This window comes from Akebia trifoliata, chromosome 6 (genome assembly GCF_017979445.1).
Source record: "Akebia trifoliata isolate Shusen 1 chromosome 6, ASM1797944v1, whole genome shotgun sequence".
NCBI lineage: Eukaryota > Viridiplantae > Streptophyta > Magnoliopsida > Ranunculales > Lardizabalaceae > Akebia > Akebia trifoliata.
In genome coordinates, this window is record NC_141380.1 from 18458637 (window position 1) to 18477815 (window position 19179).

The 19179-nt window shown below is 40.2% G+C and overlaps 1 long non-coding RNA gene across 3 annotated transcripts in view; it reads right to left on the reverse strand.

Moving 5' to 3' along the window:
- The window catches only part of LOC147400353 (uncharacterized), a 56075-nt gene that overhangs the window by 2924 nt on the left and 33972 nt on the right, over nucleotides 1-19179 (reverse strand). For 2 of the 3 annotated variants that reach the window (XR_015179313.1, XR_015179312.1), the window contains one exon: nucleotides 5635-5704. The exons of the other annotated variant lie outside the window; for it this stretch is intronic. This is a non-coding gene — a long non-coding RNA (uncharacterized LOC147400353). The remainder of the gene's footprint in view (nucleotides 1-5634; nucleotides 5705-19179) is intronic. 3 annotated transcript variants of the gene reach the window in all.

Consider the following 19179-nt stretch of genomic DNA (forward strand, 5'->3'; position numbering starts at 1 on the left):
TAAAGTAGGCATCAGCTTAGTGGCTAGAGTGCACATATTATGCATCCAACTCCAAATCAGTTGCAAGGCAAGGCATGTGATGTTCAGCCTATGCTGAGAGAATCTGAAAAGATACATTATTAATGCCACCAAACAAAGTTACCACACAAAAAAAAATCTGAAAGTGAAAAAGTTAGGCAATCCTAACCAGAATTCCGATCCTTGGCAATCTCTTCCTTCGCATCAGTGTGGTAGGTCCCAAACACAGAAAAAATAATAATAACTAATAAGATAATTGTTTTATCTTAGGGTAAGAAACGTACCACAATTGGAATGTAACTACTTGCCTAGCTTAACAAAAGCATTGGCTACTTAAATAAGCAAACCCACGTACATATTGCCAAAATAAAATAGTCCTATCAACTAGTAACGGAAAGCATAAACACACATACTAAAAACATAAATAAATGCAACGTGATTTATTCCACTACTGCACGTTAGGCCACAATCCATGCCACTGCCGTATGCAACTCACGTCCCCAGCTCATCCAAAATATTTGGGATTTGGTTTAAGGCCCCTCTCAGAACGACGTGGCCTAACAATACCCTTGTCCTCAAGGTCCATATTCGAAAATTGCTAAAGCAACGATTGACGTGTCTCCCACGTGGCCTCTTCTACTGGTAGACATTTCCACTGAACTAAGGGCTTTTCTTCAAATTTATTTTTTTGACCCAATAAGTGTCCAAAATCTATTGAGGTTCCAATATAATTATGTTGTCATCGATCACTAGTGGTAGTTCCGTAAAAGGCACTACCAGATCTCCCACGAATTTTTTTAACAGTGACACGTGGAAGATCAGGTGAATTCGAGCTCCTACCATCAGCTGAAGCTTGTAAGCGACCACTCCGATTTTTTGCATGATTGGATATGGCCTATAAAATCGACTAGCAAGCTTCTGGTGGACACGTTTGAAAATCAATTGTTGACGGTAGGGATGCAATTTGAAAAACACCATATCACCTACTTCGAAAGTCACATCCCGCCACCTTTGATCCATTGTCTGCTTCATACGATGAATGAAAGTCTCCAAATTTGCCTTTAGTTGATGCAGCAACTCATCTCTGGACACGAAAGTCTAGTCTACCGCATGTACTAAAGAATTACCACTATGGTAATTGGGAAGGAAAGGAGGCAAACAACCATACAATGCTTGGAATGGAGTCATTCCAGTAGATGAATGGTATGTCGTATTATACCATAGTTTAGCCCAGGGAATGTAGGTGCTCCACTTACGTGGCCATTGATGAACAAAGCAACGAAGATATTGTTCAAGACATCAATTGACCACTTCTGTCGGTCTGTCGGTTTGCAGATGATAGGCGATTAATTGAGTTCCTGACATTTGAAAGAATTCCTGTCAAAATCAACTAATAAAAATTGGATCCCGATTGCTAACGATCAATTTAGGAAGGCCATGCAACTTGATAACCCCTTCCACAAATTTTTCAGCCATGCTTTTAGCAATAAATGGATGGGTTAAAGTTAAGAAATGTGCAAATTTACTTAACCTGTCTACGACTACTAAGATTGTATCCTTGTGGTGGGATGTTGGCAATCTTTCAACGAAGTTGAGAGTAATATCATCCCAAACTTGGCATGGAATGGGCAAAGGTTGTAGGGATCCAGCAGGGGAAAGTGTCTCAGACTTCATATTTTGGCATACCTCACAATACTTAACATACTCTTGGATGGTTTAGTGCATTTTAGGCCAATAAAATTGTTGAGCTAGCCATTTGAATGTCCGTAAGACGCCTGAGTGTCCTCCAATTTTGGTGTTGTGTGCCTCATACTGCAGCTTAGTGTGTAGTATTCCACACAAAGGGACAACCACCCTTCCTTTAAATAACCAAAGTCCTTAGCGTAGTGAAGATGGTCCTTCGGGTTGAGCCTTGGCCACCCGATCTACAGACTGAATATAAGAATCCCCTGCGTAAGCATTTTTAATCTCACCCCACAAAGTTACAGCGACTACGTGTAGATGATGAAGTATTGGGTTGTTTGTTAAGCACGCGGTAGTCCGTGCAAAATTGCCAACTACCATCTTTTTTTTTTTACATGTAGTACCGGCGAAGAAAAAAGATTGGTGCTAGCACGAATATACCCGAAATCCAACATCCCCTGAACCTGCCTTTCGATTTCTTCTTTCTGGAAATGAGCATATTTATAGGGGCGAACATTAATTGGTTCAGTGTTCTCTTAAGTGTAAAGCAGTGATCTACCTCGCGCATAGGTGGTACATAGGAGGGGTCCTGGAACACGTCCTCATACTCCTGTATTACCTGTTGCATGTCTTGATGTTTAACGTCATAAACTACACCCTGAATGATGTCCTCCAAGGTTTAAGGAAAGCATACCACAAACAACGTATGGCCCCGTCAGCAATCCTTTGAGATTTCTTTTAACATAGCCTCCTGAATAGTTTGCTCGCCCAACCTTCGGGCTTGATTATTTCAGATGAAGTCCATGGTTAATTGCTTCCAATTACAAATCACAGAACCCAACATTTCCAACAATTGGATACCCAGTACTAGATCAATACCTGATAAGGGTAGAGAGAATAGGGTAAGGTAAAACTCAGTGTATTGTAAATTCACCAATACCTTATCAAATCGCCCTTGACATTTTAGCCGCTTGCCATTACCAACTCGAACAACGAATGGTTCTGTTGGTACTACGGGTAAACGCAGCATGCTTGCCAAGCGCTAACTAATGAAATTGTGCGTGAATCCACTATCAATCAACACTGTCACTTCGTGAGAGCCCATTGTTGCTGTCATACGCAAGGTTCTTGGAGCAGTCCATCCCATCAATGCGTTTAGTGTGATTTCAAGCTCCAGTTCTAGTTCTTGTACCTCTCCCGTATTTCCCCCTTGGTCAAATCCACCATTAGTTGATCAGTGATGTCCTCACAAAGCATATTACCAACACCTGCGTAGTCCTCCGAGAGTAGTAGCTGATATTTTTGGCATTTATGCCTAGTTGTAAATCTTTCATTGCAGTTAAAATAGAGGCCCTGCACTTTTCTCTTCTGCATCTCCTCCCATGACAAGTGCCTGACTGGAGTAGCCGGGGTAGTAGAAGCTACACGAGTGGATTGTAGAAGAGCTAGAGGAACTCTTATAGGTGATGGTCACATGAACTGCCGCTATCGTGCAAATTGCTCATCTCTCGTCTGTGCTAAATTAATGGCCTCCTTGAGGGATTGCGATTTAAACATCAAAATCCCATTAGAAATCTCATCCTTCAAGCCGCTCATGAACATCCCCACCAAGGCCTTCTGCATCCATCCACGCACTTTGTTGCCGAGCTTCTCAAACTCACGTTTATAGTCTCTCAACATTCCTAGCTGTTTGATCCTTGAAAGAGCTTCATCAAAGTCTTCACAGCCTGATGGTCCGAAACGAGCCCACAATTCCTCTTCGAAATTTTCCCATGAAATCACAAGTCCTTCTTTCCGTAACGTCTTGTGAAGCCATTGCCACCACTGGTTGGCCTCCCCTTCAAGGTGGTAAGCAACCATGGAACCTTTTGGTTTTCTACAGTGCCCTAGTATTCAAAGAATTGTTCCACCCGATTGAACCACTCTATTGGATCATCTCCAGAGAATCACAAAAATTCCAACTTTGCCATTTTTGGAAAAAATGATCGTCGTCCTCTGTCTTGATTATCATGAGTGTGATTGCCATGGTTTGGAGACTCTTGACCTGCAAGCAACACATTTGAGAGGCGGTTAATGGTTTCCTCCAAATGGTAATGTTTGTCAGTCATGCCAAGCTCCATTCTGTGCAACCCACCTGTATCATGCCTGGCCCGGACTCCAAATGTTCGATGTGGTCTTTCTTGGTTCCCATGAATAACAAAGCTCTGATACCAATGATAGGTCCCAAACACAAACAAAAAAATAACTGAAAAGATAATTGTTTTCTCTTAGGGTGAGAAACGTACCAAATTGGAATGTAACTACTTGCCTACCTTAACAAAAACATTGGCTACTTAAATAAGCAAACCCGTGTACATATTGCCAAAATAAAAGAGTCCTATCAACTAGTATCAGAAAACATAAACACACGTACTAAAAATAGAAAAAAATGCAACGTGACCCATTCCACTACTGCACGTTAGGCCACGATCCATGCCACTGCCATATGCAACTCACGTCACTAGCTCATCCTAAATATTTGGGATTTGGTTTAAGGCCCCTCTCAGAACGACGTGGCCTAACACAGTGCTCATCACATGAACTACATATAGTGGTGTATTCACAAAACTTGCCAAACAAATAGCTCTGGCAACTAGCCTCTTTTTCCAGCTGCATTAGCATGAACTTTTTTTTATTATCAAATTGGCCTCACAGTAGCAAAACAAATGGCACTTGAACATGGGTCCAAGTATTGAAATGTCTGCATTGAGCATAGCATTGCTCTCTGAAGAATGCAATAGGAAATTAAAAACTAGATCAAAAATGAAAACGATTACAATTTGATATTAAGAAGTGCCTAAATCAAAAAAGGATTTAAGTTTGTTTTAGTCTTCCTAAAGTTTAGATTCCTAGTTTCTTAGATTTGTAAATGTATGATTGATTCTAAACAAAGTAACTAAGAAATAATAGATTTGAACACCACCATCCAAACAAGTACTAAGGTAAAAAGGCACAAAATAGGAAACAAAAAGGGTTACTAATGAACAAACTTTGATTCTATTTTGTTAAAACAGATTTTGTATTTCCTTCTAATGAGGATAGAGTGTGATTTTTTGCAACAACTATGTAAATAAAATTAAATGTAGGAAATCAAGTTTTGCTATCAATGAAGACAACCATTTAGAATATATGCATTTCGATCAAGAATTTTGAGGCCTGTTTGGACGACCATTTGCTGAATAAATAAGACCGAAGATTTCATTTCGCAAGAGTATATCGTGAGAAAAGTAAAGCTGAAGCAATCACATGCAAAAATTAACAACTACAGTGTCTTTAACCTCTAAGAACATAACTAGCCCATCCACCCAATCAACAACGAATTTCAGTAACACACAAACAACTGTAGACTAAACAACAGAGGTTAGGATCAGTATAGACCAATGAACCCTTTGGCCATACAGTAGAATAATATAAACAACAATGTGAGATCTAAAGGTTTCTCTTGAAGTTGCTGATCTAAAATCGATACTAAGAAACGGTCTTCAATAGAGAAAGGGCTTTAAACCGTTTTCGATTTGAAACAGCTACAAGTCGTTTCAAAGTTTTGTTCCTAATTCGCCATTTTCTTGTAGTGAAATATTTTAAGTATTTATGGACATAAGAATTATCTCAAGTGGTTTCAACTCGATCCTCAGTGAAAGAGACATGAATCGGAATGGAGGACCATGAAAGAGTTAGACCTTGAGAAATAAGCAATACGTGAGTTTGCAAACCCATGGCATAAATGCACAAATATGAAAGTATGATTGGATTTATTACCATATTGCATAAATGCCTCTTAAGAGGTTCTCTTGCAAATCCATCAGAATAAAAATAAATATTAAATATAATATCCAAACATAGTCAATGCTTCAATAGAAAATGGAGAGAACAAATCAATGCAAAAGAACTCACAATTCCCTCATCTTGGAATCATATTGACAAGCATCAAAATGTGATCCTTCTGGTGCCAATCCAGCCACGACTACACAAAGTGGGTGAAGTTTAGACAAAATTTAGCTTATACAAACATATTATCCTAGTAGTTATGATGACTCAAAAATTATAAATGAGCCATGTAAATTCATTATCCAATGTCCAAAACCAAGAATGATAGCAACGATTTAAAGCAATCAAACGATAGACTAGAATCAAGGGATTAGAAAGGCTAAAACAATATTTTCGTTTTTTTTTTTTTTTTTTCTTTCTAACGTGAATTAACATTAAGAATGTGGATAATGTACGTAGTAATTTCGGTAGCTATCCAATTCAAAGTTTTCTTCATGTACCGCAAATTATTAAATTACGAGCTAAAAGATTTGTTATAACACAAGTTAATATTTGTATAACTCGATACAAGATTTCCAAACTGCTAATATCTTGTCCAATCCCTTTATAAACATATCCAAAATTTGGTTGATTCGATAATCATCCCGAAAATGCATTCCAAGATAATAATTTGGGAATGAATAAAAAAATAAGCAACTAACAATAAGAAACATTGATCTCGTTAATTTGAAATACACACAAATTTATAGTGGAAAAACACATCAATCTTCCTGTAGACACCCCAATTTGAATGGGCCCATACTCGAAAGGGGTCCAAAAACAATAGATTTTCAACAAAAGGTGCCAATAGGCCTCAAAGCCCCGAATCACAAAATTTTTGACATTTTGATCGAATCAAGGCCCCTAAGAGCCCCTAAAGGTCTAACAGGTCCATCCCGAAAGGCTCAGCATAATCCCATCTAACCCGCTCTACTCAAAATATTGATTGTTCAAACAAAATTAGCCAACGGACCTCAAAAGCCCAAATCATTAAAAAAAATGGCAGTTTGACCAAACTAAGGCCCCTAAGACCTCCCAATGGTCTAGGGGACCCACCAAAAGGGTTTGAACTTCCCTACACCCTCCCAACCTTCACCGCTCCACTCTTGTACCAAGAAATATCCGTTTTTTAATAAAATTCTCCAACGGACCAAAAAAACCCAATTTGCCAACACGTTGCATTTTTTATCAAATCAATGATTTCAAAAACTTCAAAAAAAAAAAGTTAATAAATTAAAAAAGTGAGACTTGGGATGCCTACCACTTCCTCAATGCCCACCATCCCACTTCCAAAAATTTACAAATACCCTAAACCCGTTTAAAGCTCATAAACCCTTAATTCTCCAAAAACCAATTTCCTACCTTACACCTAACCTAAAATTAATCCCATATCACCTAAACCCTAAAACAATCCCACCCTCAAAAATCCGATCCCAAACAAATCCTACCCAATCCAAAACAACCTACAACCCTCCTAAAACCTAAGCCCAATGCATTAAAAGCCCACAAGCCATTATCCATATCTAATTCATTATCTAACCCATAACCCTAACCCATAAATCATCATCCACATCAAACCAATCACCAATTTATCATCAAAAGATGACACATGTCATCATCCTCTCCCACCTCCCTCATATAATCACCTACCCCCATCACCTTTCTTTAAACAATTCATCTAACCTATCATTTCTCTCCAAAAATCACCTTAAACCATACCCTACCCTAACCTATCACCCTTCCCTAACACCATCAACCACCCACATCACAACCCATATCCTCAACTTATCCCTATTTTCTAACACCATCAACCACCCACATCACAACCCATATCTCCTATACCTCAACCCATCACATTCATTTAAAACACTCCAACAAAATCACCTTAACCCATACCTCCCACCATCATCACCAAACTAACCCATACCCTTCTCTCTAATCAAACAATCACTATCACCAATCAACCAATCTCATCACCTCCTTTATTTACCACATGTCATCATCCCCTCAATTCCCTCGAAATCCAACCAACCCCTTACACTACCCATCCCCCGAATCTAAACACCTTACCTTTTTCATCAACCCAACACTCAATCAAACACCTAACACCTTGCACCCCTATTATCTCCATCAATCATCACTTATTTCATCTCACTAAACACTCTACCCAAATAGACTTGGGTAAGATCCAAATCATTTAGGTCAAAATACAACCCATTTCCATTCATTACACAATTACCCTCCCTTTAACTCCAAATTTCATATCCTCCACCCCTAAAATCAATGTCATTATCCTTTATCCTAATTCTTTATCCCATTATACCCCCAAGGTATTCTCCAAACATTATAAATACCCCCTTTTCTTCCCAAAAATACTTACCAATTCTCCCTTACTAATTCCCACTTACCAAATCTTACTAATTCCCCACCAAGTCTCACTAAAAAAACAAACTTCTACTTTCTTATCATCTCATCTCCATTACTCTCTCATATTATCTTCTAAAAAAGGAATTTCACTCTCATAAATCATTAAGGACCTTAGAAGACATTGAAGAAGAAGAAGAGAAAAAGCAAGAAAAGAAAAGGTGAAGCATCAAGGTGGGTTCAAAGCACACCTTCTCCCCCTTCTCCTTCTCTACCTTCTACGCTCCCTCTTCTATTATCCCCTTCCTCTTTTTATTTTTATTTTTAGAAGGCCTTTAAGAGGTGATACTACCCTCCCTTATCTCCGGTAGATTGGACTTCGGTCCTATTGAAAGTATAAGGGTTGTAACCCTTTTTAAAAAGTGAAACCAATTTTATCCTAAAACAGTTTTAAGGCATTTGGAAATTAGATCCTTCTCAACCTATGAGAATGGATCCATGTCCTTAGCCCATACTTTTCAAATATGAATTATATCCAAGGCTCATGTCTATTAGGATTATTTTCTTGGATAAGATGATCCTATGATCGAGCCGAAAGTAAACCCCTACTTAGGGTACAAATGCGCGACACGTGGCACTTTGCTTTATCACTTGTTTTTAATCCAAATGACCGAGTTCTTTGAGATTACCACCACTTGGTGGGGAGGAAAGGATGCCTAACACCTTCCCTTTTCTCCAATCGAGTCGCTTGACTATTACTTTATCCATTGAGAGTCACTACGTGCCAAAAATGTCACTTTTTTCAAAAATGTACATTGGGTGACCATTCACACCCACTTATAATATGAATGGTGGCGACTCCAAACCTTAGTAGATGAGGCCATCATAATAACGAAATCTCGTATCTACAACTGGCGACTCCGCTGGGGCCTTATGGTTCATCCCTCGTGATAACTTGGTCTTCTTGAAAGAAAGAAACAAAAATTGTTTACTAACATTGTTTGTTTGTTGTTTGTTTATTATTTTCTATTTTTCACATGTCCAAATTATAATATTTATTTACTTTTATTGCTTTCATTACATATTTGTAAGGGGGTCGATGAAAAAAAAATGGAAATGAAAAATCTTGTTGCACGTGCACTTGCTAGCATAGCCTACTTCACAAGCTACCTCACCCTCAATATATTTAGTCCCGATGCTTAGTAGTTCTACGACTTAAGATCGTTATTTCAAGTGTCGGGGACGAACACATCAAATCCGATCACCAACCAACGACGTGCGTATTTCGGTATGTATCGAGGTTTGAAGATCGGGTAGCCGTGAAACCACCTATTAGCTACATGCATGTGCCCAATTAGACAACACTAAGACACAAGTCTTCACTTTTACATTGACCCCCAAAGCAATGTTGTATGTGTTTGGTATGTTCGGGCCTTGAAACCCAAGTTGTAAGCCCAAAGAGGCAATTAGATCGTAGGTTTATTTTGTTATCTTTCCATCTCCCCTTAGGTAAAAGGGGAGAAAAGTGTTGCATCATATTAATGAAAAAAAAAAGTACAGTGAGGGAGTAGCTAAAAAGCATAGTAGTAGACCAAAGAACCAGTTCTGTGAAAGTCCAAAAACTAGAATTCTTTCTAGTCTGTGTCTACGATGCGGATAGACAAAAATGTGCCTTATCCGTGTTGGTAGCACGATTGAAGCAGTGTATGCCTCATCCGTGTTGGGAGCACGGTTGGAACAATATATGCCTCATCCGTGTTTTGAGCACAGTTTAAACAGTGAATGTCTCATTTGTGCCCAAAACACGGATCCCAGAACGATAATTGCATCCGTGCCACTAATACGGAACAGTAAGAATCTGATAACGGGACTCCCACTCGCTGTTTACACATCAATGCCACTTTTCAAAAACAAAAAAACAAATGTGTCCCCAACTTTTAGAAAATCAGGTAAAAATGGGTATTCTAAACAAGGATTTCAAAACAAAGAAAAAAAAAACAAAACAAAAAAAAATGTTCATGAAATCTCTCAAAATCAAACCAATCTTGTACTCCATCCATACCCACTTTGATCTAGGTCCACAACCCAGATCCATGAAAACTGGGTCCACAATCCAGACCTAGATCTATTTCGACTAGGTCCACGACCCAGATCCAATTCAAATGGGTCCACAATCCAGACCTAGATCCATTTCAATTGGTCTACGACCTAGATCCACTACAACTGGGTCCACGATCCAGATCAGTTTCAACTTGGTCCACAATTCAGATCCCAGATCCATTTCAACTAGGTCCATGACCCAGATCCACTACAACTGGTTCCAATATCGAAACCCAAATCTATTTTAACTGGGTCCATGACCAGGATCCACCACAACTGGGTCTAGACCCAGATCCATTTCAATTGAGTCCACGACCTAGATACACTACAACTGGGTCCACGACCCAAATCAATTTCAACTGGGTCCACGACCCAGATCCATTTCAACTGGGTCCATGACCCAAAACCATTCCAATTGGGTCCACGACCCATATCAGTTTCAACTAGGTCCACGACCCAGATCTATTACTATTGGCTCCACGACCTAGATCCACTTCAACTGGTCCCATGAACCAGATCCACCTTAACCGGATTCACAACCCAGGTCCACTACAACCGGGTCCACGACCCATACCGAACCAAGTCCATGATCCATTTATGATCTAACAAAGCTGACAACTAATCAATCAACTTAAATTAATTCAATACTTTTCAACCAAAAAAAAAATAAAGAATTTTAAAAGAACCAATTGCAGTCCTTGATCAAAATTGGTGCCTAGAAATATCTTGCCCCGTTGATACAAGGGGGATAGACTACATCTATTCAAGGAAATGAGGTGATTTAAGAGTGTCATTGTGCGCTGCCTCTTCCTTGGAGATCTGACTGGTCAACGTTGATTTTAGAGAACTGAATTGGAGGCTAACAAAAACATGGGTTATTCCAACTCGATTGGTTTCAAAAATTATTTTTTCAAAGTACTTTACTGACTCCGTGTCGATGCCAACTCCGTGCTTATGTTGTCACCTTTTCAAAATATTTTACCGACTCCGTGTCGATGCCAACTCCGTGCTGATAAAATTCTCTTTTTCAAAATATTTTACCGACTCCGTGTCGATGCCAGCTCCGTGTGATGAAACTACTTTTCCAAAATGTGTTCCCGACTCCGTGTCGATGCCAGCTTCGTGCTGATGCCAACTCCGTGTTGATACCAAGTCCGTGTCTATGCCAGCTTCGTGCTGAGATAATTCTTTTTTTCAAAGTACTTCACCGACTCTGTGTCAATGCCAGCTCCGAGCTGACGAACTTATTTTTTCAAAATATTTCTACCAACTCTGTGTTGATACCGACTCCGTGTCGATACCAGCGCCATGCTGAAATAATTCTATTTTCAAAAATGTTTTACTGACTCCGTGTCGATGCCAACTCCGAGCTAAGATAATTCTATTTTTAAAAATATTTTACCGACTCCATGTCAATGCCAGCTCTATGCTGAGATAATTCCGTTTTCAAAATATTTTACCGACTCTGTGTAGATGCCAACTCCGTACTGATGTAATTACGTTTTCAAAATATTTCGCCGACTCCATATCAATGTCAGCTCCGCGCTGATGCCAACTCCATGTTAATGCCGACTCCGTGTTTATGCCAGTTCCGTGCTGATGTAATTCTTTTCTAAAACGTTTCACCAACTCCTTGTTGATGCCAGCTCCGCACCGAGAAATTACCTTTTTGTTAAAACTCAAAATAAACAAGCTTATCCGACCCAATAAAATATCATGCATTTTTATTCTTGTAATCAAAATAATAACGCTTGGTCTTCTGTACCCATAGGTAGCCAAACGAAAGAAATATAAGCAGCCAAAGGTACCTCCATACTTTCTAAGATCTTCTACTATCACCATGAGTTCCTCTAAACTAGCACAGCCCACAGCAGCTGAAACGTCAGACGCTGATCCCAGAATAGCAACACTATTGAAAATGGTTGAGAGGCAAGAAAAGATGCTGAGTGTCGTGTTAGCCAATGCCAGACATTGCAACACCCGGCATCAGGGTCGAACCAGGATTTACTCGAGCAACCCCTGGAAAGACCACAAACCATTATGCATCCCGTAGTGCTAGAATATCAAGGGCCCCCACTCTATATTCCACATAATCGACCACCCCCTATGGTCATTCCTGATGACGATGCGAGTATAGGGCCACAGAGGCCAAAAGCATGACTGATGAAAAATTGGCTCAACAAATCGAGTCTCTGCAGGAAGAGGTGAGAAGAATGAAAGGCTTCAACACGATGAACGTGACTCAATTTAAAGACCTCTGCTTTTACCCTAATGCACAGCTGCCGACCAAGTTTAAGTGTTCGAAATTTGAAAAATATAATGGAGTAAGGTGTCCTCTATCGCATCTAAAGTTATATTGTGGGTCTATGTGTCAATATGGTGAGGATGACAGATTGCTAGTACAGTTGTTTCAGAGGAGTTAAACGGGGTCGACACTCAAATGGTTCTCCGGGTTAGATCACACACTCATAAAAAATTGGCAAGACCTAACTGAGATTTTCTGGCAAAATTACCGGTTCAATACAGATGTTGGTCTTAATCGGAACGACATGGCCAAGATGACAAGAAAAAAAAGAGAAATGGTAAAGGAGTATGCACAGAGGTGGCGAGAGTCAGCCTTACAAGTAAGGCATACAATGACCGAGCAAGAGATGAACACCACATTTATCTCAACACTAAGGCATGCCTTCTATACTCATCTGGTAGGGCACACCACAGGCACATTCTTAGATCTAGTACAAGTAGCAGACCAGGTCGAGGACGGGATCCAAACTGGTCTAATCTTTGATTTCATAAGCCTAGGGACAATAATAGGAATCCCTTCTCAGAGAAAACTAGTGCCTATAGGAAAGAAGAGGGAAGAACCACAAGTCAACAACAACAGCCAAAATGACCCCTCTTCATCCCTTCACTAGCACCAAGACCATAAGCACCGTCAACTTCATGGACTCCAACATCTCCACCAGCGTGGGACCCTGCACCCCAAAACCAATTCAGGGAAAATCCTCCACCAGTTGCATAACAGGCACCAAGCACCACTATATGGGTAGAACCAGCAGGCACGACCCAACAGGATAAATAGAGTGTTTACTAGGTTACCTATGATACTATCGAAATTACTACCAATCTTGCTCAGGGGCCAATATCTTGCAAAACGTCCACCAAATCCTGAGATTGCCAAAGGGCTAGGGTACAACCCCAATTTGTTCTACGAATTTCATATGGGTGCACCAGGGAACTCTACAGATCAATGCTGGCAACTCAAACATCAGGTACATAATTTGATCGATAAGAAGGCTCTCATCCTAGATGGACCTGCCAACCCGCTCCAACAATAGAATATCAATCAAAACCCCTTACCTACTCACAATGGAGAAGGGAATGGGCACAGGGTAAATGTTGTTTGCGAAGAACTCAACTTCAATCCATCAGATTTGATAACGCATATAGGGGTAAAAATCAGGATCTACTTAACAAAGAAAGCAGGAACGCCCACGGTTAACACAGTCAACCACTACACAACAAATTCATCTCAAAATTCACAATTACCTCTCAGAATGGTCGACCTCACCATCCATCCCACTTATCAAAATACTACTACCCGACCACCTTTAGAAACCTTACGGATCACCAAACCATCAAAATTCGACCCGACCTCCTCTGGTTATACCTTACATACTACCAAATTCTCAAGGATCAACCCGACCCCCCTTCACATACCTTACACTTCATCCTCACGTCCACCACTCGTCACCCGATACAATTCATCAACTCCTCTTATCACCACCACATCCAAATCATCACCCCCCCTTATTCTCAGTATAAAACCTAATCCACCTCTAATGACCGTCCGCTCACCTAAACCATTCCCCTATAGCTCCAATCAAGTCGTCCCCTAGAGCTATAAGGCAACTATCACCACATCCATAGGGGTTGAGACCATGAAAAAAGCAATGGTGGCTGATATTGGCCATATGACAAAGGCAGGAAGGTGTCAGAAGGCACCGGTAAAAGGGGTGAGCATCAGGGAGGAGGAAAAATAAATAACAAAATGGATGGAGGACGAGAAGAGAAGAAAGGAAAAGGGGAAGGGCAAGGTAGACAAAGACGACAAGGAAAGGGAAGAGGCGAAGGTGACAGATAAAGAGGTCGCAGACTACATTAGCTCATTCACAAGAGTGAGCACAATATAGTGGACCGATTGAAAAAATAACCAGCTCAGATCAGCATTCTAGGTTTGGTACAGAAGTCAAAGGAGTACCAAGAAGTATTGCTGAAATTTTGGGAAAATCACATGTACCTGCCACCACTTCGCCCGCATAATGGCTCCAAATCCCATCATCTTTACAGAAAGTGAATTTGTGCCAGAGGGATGGGGACACGTTGAACCATTGAATATCATGGTTATGTACAGGGGCATGATGATAGCCAAAGTATTGATGACAATGGTTCTGTCCTCAATGTCTGTCCTCTCGAGACCTTACGTAAGCTCAACGCCGACTGGTCACATGTCAAACCCAACAACAAGGTTGTCCGAGGTTTCGACAGTTCAAGAAGGGATTCTCTAGGAGAAGTGGATTTATCAATCACAATAGGCCCATGTACATTCGAAGTAAAATTTGAGGCCATGGAAATACTAACAACCTTCAACTTACTACTGGGTAGGCCATGGATCCACATAGTAGGAGTTGTACCTTCCTCTTTGCACTAAAGAGTCAAATTCATCATGGGGAAGAAGATGATATCAGTATTAGCAGATAATCTTATTCCAACTGGGAGAGCTCCGGATGTGTCATTCATTGACATTGAAATGATAAAGGACAAAGCACTCTACCATTCATATCAATTCGCTGCTGTCAATCATGTGGAGAAAGGGAATGAGAAGGTAAAGATAGAGCTATCAAGGGTAAATCTGATGATTGGCCAGGTTTTGAAAAGAGTAGGTTACGGACCCAAACAAGGGTTAGGATTGGGAGGAAAAGGGTAAGCTACGCTGGTCGAAGCAAAAAAACATACTCCTTATTTCGATCTAGGGTTTAGGCCCACGAAAAAAGATATAGTAGAAATGAACGACAAAAAAAAAGAACTTCGACTAGCAAGAAAGCAAAATCGTGAGCCAAACGTCTGGAATCTGGGTAGAGTTCCTCATATCAGCATCAGCTTTCCGAAGTCCCAAACTAGACCTAACAGCTTATTAGAATCACCACCAATAAAGCCAATAAGAAAGTCAAAAGCGATAAATTTCGAATCCAAGATTGCTCAAGAAGGCGTAGTTGTTGAGTCCTAATCATCCTTCATAGAAGGCATTGATGTCTTATTCAATGGAGATTCCAACGAAAGTCTATCAGAGACCACTCCAGAAATTACCAAAGCGGAAATCACCACTAGCCAAGGAAAAGAATCACCCTTTCCCACCGGCATCGACTGGGCATCAGTCATCATAACACCAAACTTAAGAGGGACTATGCCCCAACCCGACAACAATCCATTGGAGATAATGGTTATCTCTGAACCACCGACCAAACCACCCAGCAAATCACTTTCTCATCTCATCCATCCCCTCAGAGAAGGGGAAATCTTGAACAATAGGGAAGAATTTCCATTAACCCTCGAGGTTGCTGAGGCCTAAAAAAACGTCGTTAAACGAATCTAGTTTGCCCGAGGATCATAACGAGCCCTCATCTTTGGGTAAAGACTATTTTGAGGGCTCCCTATCTTTATTAATGAATTTGTATGATTGTTCCTCTTATTTTAGATATCTAGAAAATCACAAAAAAATAAATATTACTCAAAAACCAAAAAAATCAAAAATTTCTCAAAAGATAAAAAAATCAAAACCTTTAAAAATTGCAAAAAAATATATATATTTTCTAAAAACCAAAAAAAGAGTTTTCAAGGGATTTGTCTAGATCAAATGAGTACCTAGATAAGACAGAATTTGAAAGGGACGAGTATGATTTCGATCTTGAACTCGACTTCGATCTCATGGGGATCAAAGAAGAATCTGAGGACGAAATAGAATACCCACCCAAAGAAATCAAAGACTTGATAGAGCGTTACAAAAAAGGTGTTCAATTAAACATTGAGGATACAAACTCAATCAATCTTGGTACCGAAGAGGACCCACGAATCGTCAAAATTGGAGCCTTACTGACTGGACAACAAAGGAAAGAAATGATCAAACTTTTATAAGATTATCAAGACGTCTTCGCATGGTCGTACAGGGATATGCCTGGGTTAGACACAAATCTTGTTGTACACAAGCTGTCGATTACTCCCGGAAAGAAGCCGATCAAGCAGAAACTGATAAAATTAAAACCAGAATAGACCCTCAAGGTCAAAGATGAGGTTATGAAGCAGTTCGAAGCCGAATTTCTGATAGTTTCTACATACCCTGAGTGGTTGGCTAATGTCGTTCCAGTACCTAAGAAAGATGGAAAGGTACGCATGTGTGTTGACTATCGAGACTTGAATAAGGCTAGTCCTAAGGATGATTTTTCACTTCCACACATCGACACTCTAGTCGATAGTATAGCAGGGCACGACATGTTCTCTTTCATGGACGATTTCTCAGGCTATAATCAGATAAAAATGACAGAAGAAGATCAGGAAAAGACTGCATTCATCACACCATGGGGTACTTTCCACTACAAAGTCATGCCATTCGGGCTGAAGAACGCAAGGACGACTTACCAATGGGCAATGACCACATTATTCCACGATATGATCTACAAAGAAATGGAGGTCTATGTAGACGACATGATTGCTAAATCCACCATTGAAGAAGACCATTTGGTGAATCTAAAGAAATTGTTTGACAAGCTCAGGAAGTATATTTTGAGGCTCAACCTAGCAAAATGTATATTTGGGGCAACATCGGGCAAACTTCTGGGTTTCATCGTCAGCAGAATGGGCATCGAAATAGATCCGATAAAGACTAAATATATCCTTGAGATAAAGGCACCCATTTCAGAGAGAGATGTTCGGGTATTTTTGGGGAGAATACAGTATATCAGTCGTTTCATTACTCAACTCACACTTTTCTATGAGCCAGTCTTCAAGTTACTGATGAAAGATACGCCAAAGAAGTCGAACAAGGACTATCAGAAAGCATTTGATAAGATCAAACATTACTTACTCAATCCACCAGTCCTAGTCCCTCCTACTTCAATACATCTCAGTACAAGAAACATCAATGAGATGTGTGTTAGGAAAACATGATGAATCAGGATGGAAGGAACAGGCTATCTATTATCTCAGCAAGAAGTTTACTGAGTACAAGGCAAAATATTCGACACTTGAGAAGACTTGTTATGCATTAGTCTGGGCATCTCAACAACTACGTCACTATTTCCTCTGTTACTCGACTATGCTTATAGTCAGGATGGATCCCCTGAAGTACCTATTCGAAAAACCGACATTAACAGGTCGTACAACGAAATTGTGAGTTTGACATCACCTATGTCACTCAAAAAGCCATCAAAGGGCAAGCCATTGTCGACCACCTTGTCGAGCACCCGTTGCTTGACTATGAGCCACTAAAGACGAACTTTCCAAATGAAGCCATACTACTCACTGAGGTCGAGGACGATAATGAAGAACAAGGTTGGAAAATGTACATCGACGGAGCAGCTAATCAGAAAGGAAAAGGAATAGGGGCAATCTTGATCAAATCGGACGGTCTCACATGCCAATTGTAGTCAGACTGAAGTTCTAATGTTCTAACAACGAGGCTGAATATGAAGCATGCATAGCAGGGTTGAAAGCAGCACTAGATCTCGAGGTAGATGAAATCGATGTTTTCAGAGATTTAAGCTTAGTAGTCTATCAGACGACTGGAGAATGGAAGACCCGAGAGTAGAGACTGGTCCCTTACCACCAGTATCTGGAGGAACTAAGCTCGTGCTTTGACAGGATTTCATTCACATATATGTCGAGAGCCAAGAATCAGTTTGCAGATGCACTAGCTACATTTGCTTGTATGATCAATATCTCAGAAGACCTAGTCATCGACCCCATTGAGATTGGAATTCAAGATGAACCGACTTATTGCTTACCCATTGAAGTAGAAGAATCCGAAGAAAAGCCTTGGTACTCAGAAGTCAAAGCATATCTCGAAGATCGAACCATCCCCTTAAATGCAACACCAAATGATCGGAGGACCATTTAGAAGTTAGCAGGGCAATTCTTTTTTAGCAATGGTATTCTATACAAGAAATCGTATCACGAGGTCTTACTCCAATGTGTGGCAAAAGCAGAATAAAACGATTAATCGAGACTGTACATGGTGGAGTCTGTGGACCTCACATGAATGGTTATATGCTAGCAAAGAAAATTATGCGGATGGGATATTACTGGACAACAATGGAAAGTGACTGCTATCAGCATGTCCGCAAATGTCATCTATGTCAGATTTATGCCAACAAGATCAACGCTTCACCTTTAGAACTACATAACATGACCACTCCTTGGCCTTTCTCATTGGACAAATCTCACCTAAAGCTGCAAACAGGCATCGCTTCATCCTTGTTGCTATCGACTACTTTACCAAGTGGGTAGAAGTTACTTTATATGACAATGTCACCAATAGCAACGTCTTGAAGTTTGTCAAGAATAACATCATCTGTCGATATGGACTTCCCAGCAGATTAGTAACTGATAATGCCAAGAACTTCAAGAACAAGGATATGGTAAAGATGTGCAAAGAACTCCAGATCACTCATTACAACTCTGTACCTTACATACCTAAGAAAAACGGAGCACTCGAGGCAGCCAACAAGAATATCAAGAAAATTATCGAGAAGATGGCAGTTACGTATAAAGATTGGCACGGCATATTGTCTTTTGCACTTCACGCCTATCGAACCTCGATCAGAACTTCAACTGGGGCAATTCCGTATTCATTGGTCTATGAAATGGAAGCAGTTTTGCCTGTAGAGGTCAAGATCCCTTCCCTCTTAATCTCAAAAGGAAGCAGAGTTAGATGAAACTGAATGGATTCAAGTTCGGTATGATCAACTAAATCTGATCGAAGAGAAACGTCTTGCAGCTATGTGTCACAGACAAATCTATCAACAACGAATAGCTCGACCCTACAACAAAAAAGTCAAGCCTAGAGATTTCTCACCAGGAGACCTTATTTTGAAGAAAATTTTGTCAATCTAAGAA